This window comes from Pseudophryne corroboree, chromosome 11, assembly GCF_028390025.1.
Source record: "Pseudophryne corroboree isolate aPseCor3 chromosome 11, aPseCor3.hap2, whole genome shotgun sequence".
Lineage (NCBI taxonomy): Eukaryota > Metazoa > Chordata > Amphibia > Anura > Myobatrachidae > Pseudophryne > Pseudophryne corroboree.
This window is the reverse complement of record NC_086454.1, coordinates 315,146,138-315,159,678: the sequence shown is the minus strand read 5'-3', so window position 1 is coordinate 315,159,678 and position 13,541 is coordinate 315,146,138. Positions and strand designations below refer to the sequence as shown.

Sequence of the window (13,541 nt, the reverse complement as noted above, 5' to 3'; positions counted from 1 at the left end):
GCTCATTGTCTTCTGGTGTAACACGCTGTTTAATATTCTGCTTTTTTATTCTCGTTAACATGCCAGTGTTCAAGACCGATTATCCGGCCCATGGGACCTGCTTGCCAACCAAGCTACAATTCCATCATTTTTATTAGGGGTGGATAATCCCAACTTTACATCGTGTTTAGGCAAATAATAAAATGGCGCTCATTATGCAGGACTTATCCGCTGCTGCGTGCCCTACATACCGTGACGCCCACCTCATTGTGATACTAGACAATCATTTGTGAAGTGCACAGTCCACGATTTGTGGCATTGCTGGACTTGGATACACAGTGATAGGGCACTGAAATATTTCAGTATGCAGTTGCTGCAACTCGCAATGGCGTCTCAGTTCAAATACAGGTGGCTGCGGACTTTGCATACTTTTGCAGTCGCTGCGTACACATTCTCAGATGCAGCAGCAGCATCAGCTTACATCTCTGAATCAGGGCAAAAGTAACTCCTGCTAAGATGAATTTATCTTCCCACACTGAGCTGTACTGTACAGTGTTGTCAGTCATGGTGGCCCTAGGTAGGTTGGTTAGCTGAGAACCTTGTGGCTATGTTTCTGCGCGCAAATCAGGGCCGGTGGGGGGGGGGGGGTCAAAGGGGACACCTGTACCGGGCCCCAAGGATCAAAAGGGCCCCACAAACACGGCACTTAGAGCCCAGCAGGGATGTGAGCTGTCTTGTCCAAATAAGGCAGCGAGCTGTAGGCGGTGTGGGCACAACCTCAGAGTGACAGGAGCCTCTCACACACAGTGACTGTGTGGCTCAAGTGTGCGCCCGCTCTTCTGGGTCCAGCTCTACTGCAGGCAGTTACGGGACATGGCAGCAGCTCCGCTGGCCAGGATTCCCGTGCCCTGTGCCGGCCTCTTCTGGTGGGGTCTGCTGTGCAGTGTTGGGACTTGCAGTGAAATGGGGTCCTGTGAAGTGGGCTACAAGCTTAAATGCATTGTACAATTCATGAACTAAAACCCCATTGTTTATCCAGTTGTATATTAAAGCATTAAGATGAATGAAACTACTAAGTAGAGTGCAGGGATCTCTAGGGGTGGGGAGTATGTGAGTGCACCACTCTCCTGGGAATGGCGAGAGCCGTGAATTTCTGTATGTATGTGTATATATATATATATATATATATGAATCATCTTTATTGGTTAGGTGCACTTACGCACACTAGGATTGAGCACACAGAATGCATAATGCATGATTGGTGAAGGCATTTTGATTAACCCCCAAGGGTTGTGTGTTCCACCCTCAGAAGGTACCAGTTGCGGCAGCCATCTTGGGCATACTGCGTAGGATTACCCAGGGTGGAAAAGTCCACCCCTAGAAGAGATAACAGAAAATGGGGAGATTGCAGAGTCCTAAAGTTCAGAGTATGGATCCAACAAAACCATCAGGTACATGTATTTTTCATCCCATCCACAAGCGCACCAGATAAGGCAGTCATGTTGGGCACACTACGAAGGTTACACAGTGGGAGATGAGGCATACAAAGGCCAAATGCATGTATGGGAAAACTGACACGTGTGTAGGAGTATGCTATACCCTGCATGGAAAGATCCAAATGAAGCACACCCTGTCCATGGAGGAACCATCCGAGGCAGCCATGTGGGGCGCACTGCATAGGTTGCTGCTGGCAGGGTGTGCAATCAATTGAGGTAAACACATTTGCAGGAAAACTGTACCTACTAACATTATTTTGCGAAAATTATAAATGTCCTGGTCTCATGAGAGCAGTGCGGGTGGGTGTGAGAATGTGGGGAGCACACGAATGTCCAATGGAAATGACCCAGCAAAGTCTGGTCCTGGTGCGCACACCCCTCAGTTCCCTGTTCAGCTTGAGGGGTAGTCCTGAGGGCAGTCATGATGTTCTTGGACAGAGGAGTAGTAGACATTGGTTCTGGTGTTCTCATGGCAGAGGTGAGGAGAGGCCACATAATGGTCCTGAGTTGCAGTGTTTTGGGAACTAGTTTAGTTAGAGATTCTAGCGTAGTCCAAAATCCAGTTCAAACTCCGGTTCTAACTTCATCCCTAAAATACATCCTTAACAAATGCATACTTCACAAATGCAAGCAGACCAAGTCCTGACTGCAGGCCTTGATGATATTGCTCTTAAATGCTACACACTATATCAGTTGGCAAAGGGGGAGGTGTGCAATCAGAAGTTCAGCTAAATAACAGAGGGGGTATATATAAATAATCTGAGGAGGCCCCAGAGATATCACTGTACCGAGACCCAAGATTTCTATTGTCAGCACAATTGCGGGAATGAAAAAATTTTTCCTCATATTTATGACACATGCAAAATGAGCACATATAACCAAGAACGGGCATGTGCAACACGTCAATCACGGGGCGCTGTTTGGTTAGGGTTGTTAGGGATAAGGCAAGCTAGCGAAGGCAGTGTGATCATCTCAGCAATGTTCTGCTTTGGAAACCTACTTCTCCAAACCAGTTTGGACCTAATAAGGCCAGAACGTATCTATAAAAGGGTGTCTCAAGAACAACTTATATCCAATGATGACTTGTGGCCAGATACTTGTGGTTGAATGGAATCCACACTGGACCCTACATGTCCAAACATCTCTAGCAGTGTTTAGAAGACAGTTTAGGACCAGACCTGTTAGGTTCTAGATTGAATGAGACCCACACTGGACCTAATATGTCTAGGTGTCCTCTCTTAAGTATGTGCCACAGAAGGAAGTTCAGTGGTCTCCACTTACAAGATAATAAATCTTATTTTACCACTTTCATTATTGGGAGGGGGGTTAATTGGCAATAGGGGCACCAAAACTGTGAGGGGGGTCCAGGGTGACACGGCGGCTAGCAGCAGGGTGGCCGTGTCACTAATATACCCTGAGTCAAAGCAGCTGCCCTCCCTGCTTGTTGTGCAAGTTGTCTATGGAGCACAGCCACACACAAGCACTATTCATCCAGGTGTCCCCAGTCTGATACGGCTGCCGTATCACAGACTGATTAGTTGCTAACAGGGCTTCCATAGCTAGGGCAGTAGAGAGTCTGGCCGAGCCCAGGTACTTTCAGGGTGTGTGTCCTAATCAAGGGAGGCGTGGCCCTGAACACAGAAAAAAAAATACAGAAAAAAAATAGTACTTTAACTGCTTCCCTGGCCACACTGCAGCCCAGCACACAGCAGTGTGTGCTGGACTGAGGAGAGATCTGCAAGTGCTACTGCCAGGTAAGGGGGAGGAGGACTTGGCCCTTCTGGGCCCCTCCATTAGGCCTGGGCCTGGGTAAATAGTACCTGCTTTCCCCCCCTTTCCTTCTTGGCACCACTGTCCATAGCCCTGTAGGACACAAGAGTGTGGAGGATGGATCACGTGACCACAGCTGCTATCGACAATCACAGTAGAATCGCAGCCGCTGCTGCAACTGAGCCAGATAAAATACAGGACCACTAGGACCCTTCTGCATTCTGAGGAGGCGATCCTGTTGGTATAGTGCGATGGATCGATACCATAGGTGTGCAGTGGGGAGCCTTAGATAAAGTATTACCTCAGGAGTTACCTTGTATACAGACAGAACGAGACTTGAGATGTATATCTTGTTTATATAGTACTGAAATAGCAGGATCAATACAACAGGTTTCAGTATCATCAGCTTATCTCCTTCTCCCTCAGAGACTCTTCTAGAAAGACACATGTGAGGTAAAACAAACAAGTACATAACATATGCAACAGACAAACACTACATCTCTGTAACTATACAGCGCCATCTGCTGCCCCTGTACGGTAACTACATGCATATAAACGAAACCATAGTCTGTTGTCTATATTTCAACACCCCTTCTCAACAGACTGGGTTTCTTCAGTTAGACCCATCTTTGACGTAAGTCTCCAATGTCTCTCTCTGGTAAGAGGCTTAGTCATGATATCAGCTGTCATATCTTCTGTTGGGCAATAGTTCAACTCTATAAGACCTTGTTCCTGTAGATCCCTCAGGAAGTGATGCTTGACATCAATGTGCTTGGTTCTTGGGTTCACTCTTTCTGTTTGCGCTAGTGCAATGCATCCTTGATTATCCTCATATATCTTGATAGGTTCTTCTTGAGGCATTCCTAGGTCTGATAGTAGTTGCATTAACCATACCACTTCTTGACTGGCGTGAGCTGCTGCAATATATTCAGCTTCTGTAGAAGATAGTGCTACGGTAGACTGCTTCTTGCTTGTCCAGCTGATTAATCCTTCTCCAATAGAGAATAGATATCCACTTGTGGATTTTCTGTCGCTTGTGTCTCCAGCCCAATCTGCGTCAACGTATCCTGTTAACTTGTGACTTGTGTTTGCTGAGAGCTTAAGCTTCTTGTTAATCGTTCCCTTTAAGTAACGAATTACCCTCTTAACTGCATTCCAATCCATCTTTGTTGGTTTAGAGACTTTTCTGCTTAAAATCCCAACTGCTGTGGAGATATCTGGTCTGGTGACGGTTGCAATGTATAGCAATTTTCCTATGGCTTTTCTGTATAGATGGTTATCCTCTAACAGGTTGCTCTGATCATTTGGTTCCTTTTCATAACTTGTCTCCATAGGAGTGCTTGCTGTCTTTGCATCTTGTATACCAAATTCCTCAATGGTTTCCTGAATTTTGTATCTCTGACTTTGTGTGAATGTTCCATCACTTTCTCTTGAGATTTGCATTCCCAAGTAATGCGTTATGTGGCCGAGGTCTTTTGTTTCAAACTGACGGTTTAGTTCTTGTAACAATTCAACTTCGTCCCCTTCTTGTTCGAAACAAACTAGCAAATCGTCCACGTAAATTAATACATAGAACCATCTTTCATCTATCAACTTTGTATAGAGACATGGGTCTGCTTTGCTTCTGATGAATCCCTTTTCTGTCAGAACTCCATTTATCTTTGTATTCCATGCTCTTGCTGCTTGTTTAAGACCATATATACTCTTGTTCAGTTTACATACGTGATCTGGGTTCTGAGAATTCACGAAGCCTGGTGGTTGTTCCATGTATATATCTTCCTTTAGTTCACCATGTAGGAAAGCCGTCTTTACATCGAAATGTTTCACTTGCATACCCTTTATGGCTGCTGTTAGGAGTAAGGTTCTAATGGTAGTGTGCTTCACAACTGGAGCAAACGTTTCATCATAATCTTCTCCAAATTTCTGTGAATATCCTTTAGCAACAAGTCTTGCCTTGTATCTTTCTATTTTTCCTTCAGAATCATACTTGACCTTAAAAGTCCATTTACATCCTATGGCCTTTTTGTCTAATGGTAGTCTGGTCAATGTCCATGTCTGATTGTCTTCCATTGATTCCATTTCTTCTTTTGCGGCTCCTAGCCATTTCTGTGCTTCTCTTTCAGAAAAATTAGCAATTTCTTCCCATGTTGCAGGTTCTTGTATGTTAATGGCTTTTGCTTTGTAAGATAAACGTGTAGGTGCTTTTCCCTTATTTTCTCTTGAAGAGCGTCTCACACCCTCGGATGCACTCTCATGAGTGTCGCTGGTATTTGTCTTGTGTTGTACTTCAACTTCTTGAATGATCTCTACTTCATCTGTTTCTTTGAATTTGGTGCTTTCTTCTTCTTCAGTAGAGTCTACTGGAATTATGACATCATCTCGTGTTTCCTCTATGAATGTCACACTGTTGCTTATAACTACTTTTCCAGTTCTTGGATTTAAGATTCTGTAGCCTTTTGAATGTTCACTATAGCCGACTAGAACTCCCTCTTCTGCTCGGTTCTGCAACTTGCTTCGTTTTTCAGCAGGAATGTAAACGAAGGCTCTGCATCCAAAAACTCTAATGTGCTTTAAGCTGGGTTTCTTACCGTGCCACAGCTCATATGGTGTCTTCCTTACTGCTTTGGAAAGTAGTCTGTTTTGAAGATAGGTGGCTGTTGCTGCTGCTTCACCCCAATATTTATCAGGTAGTCCTGAATCTGTAAGCATGCACCTTATCATTTCTGTTAGTGATCTGTTTTTCCTCTCAGATACGCCATTTTGCTCTGGTGTATATGGTACTGTCTTCTGATGCTCAATACCGAGTCCTCTTAAGTACCGTTCTATTTTCTGTCCTGTGAACTCGCCTCCATTGTCGCTGCGAAGAGTTAGCATATTCCTCTTGAACCTGTTTCTGGTCATGTTCACATAGTCTTGCAGCTTTTCAAAGACTTCATCTTTACTTTTTATTAGATAAGTGACTGTGAACCTGGAGTAGTCATCAATGAATGTCAGCATATACCTTTTGTCTCCTACGGTTCGCGTTTTCATAGGTCCGCATACATCACTATGTACCAGGTCTAGTGGTCTGGAAGCTCTGTTTTCACTTTTCTTAGGAATTGTAATCCTCGTTGCTTTTGCTTTTATACAACATTGACACTTCATCATTTCTGAACAGTCTGACACTTTGAGATCCCTGGCTAGGTCTCTCTTCTGCATTTCCTTTATGCAATCTGGGTGTCTGTGTCCTAATCTTCTATGCCACTTGTGAATACAGTCAGCGTGTTTCTGTGTACTCAGCTTTGCCTGCTGTGCTGCAATATCCAGACAGTATAAATGTTCTTTTATTCTGGCTGTAGCTAGTGTTTCTCTTCCGTTTTGGATAAAACACTTATTATTCTGAAACTTTACAGTAAGTCCTTTTTCTACTAGATTCTTTACTGATAGCAGTGCTCCCTCAAGCTTGGGAACATATAGCACATCTGTTACGGGTATTTCTGTATAGCTGCCATTACCCTTGGAGCATAGGAATTGACCATTCCCTTTCCCTTCTGCAATGATATTTGTTCCATCTGCTAGGTAGATTGTTTCTTTATGGTTCAAATCAAGTTCAGTAAAGAAGTCCTTGTTATTTGTCATGTGACTAGTCGCTCCTGAGTCTACATACCACTTTTCTGATAATTGGGTTACTGTCGCTTTAAATGTTCCATTCCAATTGTGTGCTCCTGTATCTGTAAGTGTGGCTTTGGCTCTTTGTTTGTGTAATCTTTCTGGTGGTTTGTGCTGCTCTGTCTTCCATATGGTGCAATCTTTTTTCAGGTGACCCACTTTCTTGCATCTGAAACATGCTCTTGTTTCCCTGGTGTGTGGCTTAGTGTCCGCCATTTTAAGTGCTTTCTCTGTGTCACTTTCAGTATTGCACTCTGTAAGCTCCTTTCTGCGTTGATACTCCTCTATGAGCCTGTTCTTCACAAAGTCTAGTGTGATTTCTGCTTCAGGTCTCATTTCTAGTGCGTTTATTAGTGCACTGTATGTATCTGGTAAACTGCAAAGGAGGATGGCTACTATGTGGTTGCTTTTGATTTCTTCTCCCATTGACCTGAGCTGTATGGTTATCTCTAGTAGTGCACTGATGTGTTCTTGCATTGTCTTGCCTTTATTAAATCTCATTTGATATAATTTTCTTAATAGGAATAGTTTGCTGTTCAAACTTGCTCCTTCATGCACTCTCTGCAAAGCACACCACATGCCTTTAGCTGTATTCTCTTGTCTTATGTGTATAAGCTGTTCATCTTCCACTAGTAAACTTATAGTGGCTCTTGCCTGTCTGTCCTTCTTAATCCACTGCTGATCCTCTCCTTCAGGTCTGTCTGCATTTATAACATCCCATAAATCATCTCTGGTTAATAGCATTTCTACTTTAAACTTCCATGTTTGATAGTTCTCATTAGAAAGCTTGCTTGCAGCTAGTCTGAGATCTGTGTAATTTGCCATAACCCTTCCTTGTATAGATCTCTCTATTCTTCTGTGGTATTAAACTTGTTTTACTCACAGTTTTCTTTCCAAGGTTCTCCTGGGTTGTTTCTTGTGCGTTACACAGTCTGCTGTCTGCGCCTGCTGGGACTTGCAGTGCGACTCGTGATCTGGATGCTGCTTAGGATGCACTCCTGAAAACTTTATCTTGTATAGACTCCAGTCTGGGCCCATAACCTGTTGGTATAGTGCGATGGATCGATACCATAGGTGTGCAGTGGGGAGCCTTAGATAAAGTATTACCTCAGGAGTTACCTTGTATACAGACAGAACGAGACTTGAGATGTATATCTTGTTTATATAGTACTGAAATAGCAGGATCAATACAACAGGTTTCAGTATCATCAGCTTATCTCCTTCTCCCTCAGAGACTCTTCTAGAAAGACACATGTGAGGTAAAACAAACAAGTACATAACATATGCAACAGACAAACACTACATCTCTGTAACTATACAGCGCCATCTGCTGCCCCTGTACGGTAACTACATGCATATAAACGAAACCATAGTCTGTTGTCTATATTTCAACAGATCCAACACACTCAGCGACAGAGAAGCCCGGGGGGCACATGGCACCCTGTCGCTCAGCCCCGCCCGCCACTTCCACCTACCTAAAGACTGTTGTAAACCAAGTACACTCCTTCATGGCAAAGGTATTCCCTGATGTGGGATGTGCTGGAAAAACAAGCCAGAGCCATGAAAGCCAAAAATGCTACTTACAGGACATAAAGAATTTGCTGCTAATGTCTTGGTGCCAGATACCACAGAACCTCTTCAGAGGTCTGGTGGAGCTCATTCCTCGACGGGTCAGAGCTGTTTTGGCGGCACAAAGGGAACCTACACAATATTAGGAAGGTGGTATTAATGTTATGCCTAATTGATGCATAATGTTGTAGCAGTCTTATCCTAGGTATCTGTTTGTAAAAATCTATACAGACTTCCCATACACTTCTGTGCCCTAATTAAACAAGACAGTTTGATCTAATTACAGAGTTAGCTGTGCACAGTAGACAGTGGCATAAGTTTGTCCCAGTTGCCCGAGGGCAAGAAAAATATTGGTGCCCCCCCCCATAAATTTATATATATATATATATATATATATATTTGCTCCTACATTGCAAGCCTGCAGATTCTAACTACATGAAGCTACTACAAAACCGTTGCAACTAGGCAGATCTATGTAGGGGTCCAGCCACACACTACATAGATCTGCTCAGTCACTCACAATGCTGATCATTTCTCTGACAATTAATTTGCAAGTGTCATATCCAGGATTAGAACCCACAACCTATTACACTGGTATCATGCACCTTACTGATGGAGATATCTGCTCTTGCATAGGAAGTATGAGAATTCTAACTATATGAAGTTACGTGTAATTGTCAGAGAAATAACTTCATATAGTTAGAATTCTCATGCTTCCTTTATAGGAGCAAATAGCTTCCTCAGTAAGGTGTCTGCTTCCAGTGTATCTGTAATAAAGAGGGTGTGATTTGTAAGGTGTAGTGACTAGTTAGGAAGTCAGCTACGGAAGAGGTACCGACTGCTGTCAATTAACTTAATTGATTAATGTAGCTGAACACATGGAACAGGAGGAGAGGTGCCCCCCTTCAAAGCAGGAGCCCGGCGGCAGCTGACTCCGTTGCCTCCCAGAGTTCTGCCTCTGACAGTAGAGCCTAAACATTCGGCTCTCACCCTATTTAACCAGCTTTTAATATAATCTGAAACAACTTTACAACTGGATGGAAATGCATCCTATCCAGATATGCTTTTTCTCTTGTATAAATTAACATTTACATGAAGAAATTACTTTAAGGACGAAATTTGGGCAGACCTTTCTCAAGTGTTGTTGCTAGCGCGACCAAGACACATGGGGACAGTGGTGCCGAGAGAGGGGGGGAGAGGGTACAAATTACCCGGGCCCAGGTCTGATGGAGGGGCCCAGTGAGGGCCCAGGTCCCTGCCCCTTACCTGGCAGCAGCAGCTGCAGCTCTTCTCCTGGGCTGGTAGAATGCTCCCAGCAGGCTGCCAGTGATCAGACAGCTGTGGGGTGCCTGCTTCAGCTCCTGCCTGTGTCCTATTCAGTGTGTTATGCGTGTGATGTCATGACGCATGCACATATGACGTCACATGCACGGACAGGAGCCGACCCTGGATGTGCCCAGAGAAGAGTGAAGAGGATTAGGTACATGTTCTGGTGCAGCGGTTGTCTGCATCTGCCTGTGCCCAGTGTTTGCAGCGTGATTTTAAGTACACTGGTACCACTGCCATCTGCCTGCTACAATGGGTGGGAGGTACACACTGAGGATTGGGTGAGAAAGGGGGGCCCCAAATCAGTGTCATGCTTAGGGCCCCTCGAGGTCTAAATTCGCCTCTGGCTGCACACAAAGACTTCAAATCAATGCAGCCCAAAGAGAAATATTTACCTGTCTTTATTTTTCTAATTCAGTCACTGTAATTTCCTCATTTGCTCCCATAGGTACATGGCAGAGACAAGGCGTTCCCGACACAGTAACTGCCGCCTCATCAAGTCAACTCATCCCAGGGACTGCTTTCCTCCATTCTGACCAAGCGAATGCAAAATCAAGCTGACACTTTACACTCAGGGGACCCCTGGCGTCTCTTTTACCTCAGCGCATATAGTGCAAGAAAACAAAAACTTTTTGATGGAAGGAAAAGGCGCTGATGGGTACACAGTGTGAAGTTGCGAGATGGCCATTTTCCTGGAGACCAGGTTGTACTTGGAATGCGTCAGAGCGTGCTTACTGAACAGTAAATGGGGACTCAGCTCTCTGTGCAGTAAATAAGTAGCCTGCCCTCCCTACGGTAACATCACACGGCTGGAATAAATGCAATAATGAATATTTACACCCAGCAGATGAAAGATTTTCCCTATGCAGCGTTACCAGCTGGATGAGATCCTAATAGCAGGGCCCTTCTGCATCACACTAAATATGGAAAGCAGGCCTTGCTTGGCTGGGATTACAGCGGGGAGAATGCCGGACTTGGAAATTGGCTCTGTGTTATCCGGAGCTGGCAGCCAGCTGTGCATGGCGCTATAAGGAATTTAAACAGCGGCTTTTGTCTGCACGGATTACAGAAAGGGTAGTGTGATAAAATCTGTGTTATTTTCACAGGAGTGTTAGAATGTTTAGACCTAATAAAATAAACGGCTTATTAATGTATTCCTTTAATTGCAATGATTAACAGCTTTGCGTACAGATACCAAAAAAAAACAGCTAGTGCAGATATGTGGCTGAAATGCAAAGTGCAGCGGCTGCAGTTATCTCCTTGCGCATTAATCGCATTATATGAATGGATTACGCAAATTGCTGTAATTAGTCACAACTGGTGGGTTTCGTTGTCCTTGGGAGTCAGATAGTAATGTGGGCTCGGCGATAAACACATCTAAATACCAATGGCCCTCATTCCGAGTTGTTCGCTCGCAAGCTGCTTTTAGCAGCTTTGCACACGCTAAGCCGCCGCCTACTGGGAGTGAATCTTAGCTTATCAAAATTGAGAACGAAAGATTAGCAAAATTGCGAATAGACACTTCTTAGCAGTTTCTGAGTAGCTCGAGACTTACTCGGCAACTGCGATCAGTTCAGTCAGTTTCGTTCCTGGTTTGACGTCACAAACACACCCAGCGTTCGGCCAGACACTCCTCTGTTTCTCCAGCCACTCCTGCGTTTTTCCCAGAAACGGTAGCGTTTTTTCGCACACACCCATAAAACGGCCAGTTTACGCCCAGAAACGCCCACTTCCTGTCAATCACACTACGATCACCAGAACGAAGAAAAAACCTCGTAATGCCGTGAGTAAAATACCTACCTGCATAGCAAATTAACTTGGCGCAGTCGCACTGCGGACATTGCGCATGCGCATTAGCGACTAATCGCTCCGTTGCGAGAAAAATATAACGAGCGAACAACTCGGAATGACCCCCAATGTTCTATGGCAATCCTGGGTTTCAAAAAGTTTTAATATTAAAGAATTGAGGACGGCATACGGCATTTTTCTTGTCCTGTATGGTGCTGGTAGTTTCCTTTCTAATTTTGTACCTGTATGGTTACCAGTACCCCATATAATGTTTTGGATGTGGGATTTAATGCTAGTATTCTGAGGGGTAGAGGAGGGACTATATAAAAGTTAAAGATGTGCGCCGACCCCCGTGTTTGGTTTCGGATCTGTGTTACTATTAATTTCATGTTTTGGCTTTGGTTTTGCCAAAACCCCCCTCAAGTATTTTGGTTTTGGATCTGTATTTTTTTTTGGAAATTGATAAAAACAGCTAAAATCACATACTGTAATGTGGGTCTTTTTTTGTTCCTACAGTATTATGAGTATTATGAGGTTCAGTAACATTCGTTTCCAGTCAGTTTTGACCACCTCACAGCTTACAATATTGTTTTCATTCAGTTTAAGCCAAAAGGTTGCACCGAGGTAGCTGGCTGACTAAGCTAAGCGACAGCAGTGGGCGTCACAGACACGTGGATGTTCAAGTTCAAACATGGCACATCTGGGAAACAGAGTGGCAGTGCAGTGGCAGATAGGATGGCGCGTTAATAAAACATACCACCCCACAGAAAAGTGATTTTCAACCTTTTTTCAATTTGCGGCACACTGAACAAGATTTTAAATTGCCAAGCCACACCATCAGTACCCAATGGGGAAAAAAACAACACATACACATTGGCACACACGGGGAAATAAAACACACATAAAGCATATATGTGTCCACATATTGCCCCCCACAGTAATGCCACACATTGGCCCCCACAGTAATGTCACACTTTGGCTCCCCACAGTAATGCCACACATTGGCTTCCCACAATAATGCCACACATTGGTTCTCCACAGTAATGCCACAGATTGGCTTCCCACAGTAATACCACACATTGGCTGACCACAGTAAAACCTCACATCCCCCCCCCTTCCCCCACAGTAATACCACACATTGCCCCCCACAGTAATACCACACATTGCCCCCCCCCACAGTATGTCCACACAGTGACCCCCTACCCCCCGCAGTAATACAACACATTGGTTCCCCACAGTAATGCCACACATTGGCTTCCCACAGTAACACCACACATTGCCCCCCCCCACAGTAATAATAACACACATTGCCGTTGTCCCCAGTAATACCACACAGTGCCCCTCAGCAATATCACACATTGGCCCCTCACAGTACAGGTTGAGTATCCCATATCCAAATATTCCGAAATACGGAATATTCCGAAATACGGACTTTTTTGAGTGAGAGTGAGATAATGAAACCTTTGTTTTTTGATGGCTCAATGTACACAAACTTTGTTTAATACACAAAGTTATTAAAAATATTGTATTAAATGACCTTTAGGCTGTGTGTATAAGGTGTATATGAAACATAAATGAATTGTGTGAATGTAGACACACTTTGTTTAATGCACAAAGTTATAAAAAAATATTGGCTAAAACCACCTTCAGGCTGTGTGTATACGGTGTATATGAAACATAAATGCATTCTGTGCTTAGATTTAGGTCCCATCACCATGATATCTCATTATGGTATGCAATTATTCCAAAATACGGAAAAATCCAATATCCAAAATACCTCTGGTCCCAAGCATTTTGGATAAGGGATACTCAACCTGTATTTCCAAACAATGACCCCCCCCCCCCCCCACACACACACACACACACACACACAGTAATACCACACAGTGACCACCCTACAGCAATTAAATATATAAAAATACTCTGGCCCCTACCCATGAGTCAGTAGCTGTAAAGCTCAGTTTT

At 44.1% G+C, this 13,541-nt stretch overlaps 1 long non-coding RNA gene across 1 annotated transcript in view; it reads left to right on the top strand.

The window, feature by feature from the left end:
* LOC134970221 (uncharacterized) overlaps positions 1–12,054 on the top strand; it is a 177,237-nt gene extending 165,183 nt beyond the window's left edge. The window contains exon 3 of the long non-coding RNA XR_010189723.1: positions 10,237–12,054. This is a non-coding gene — a long non-coding RNA (uncharacterized LOC134970221). The remainder of the gene's footprint in view (positions 1–10,236) is intronic.
* The last annotated feature ends 1,487 nt before the right edge of the window (positions 12,055–13,541 follow it).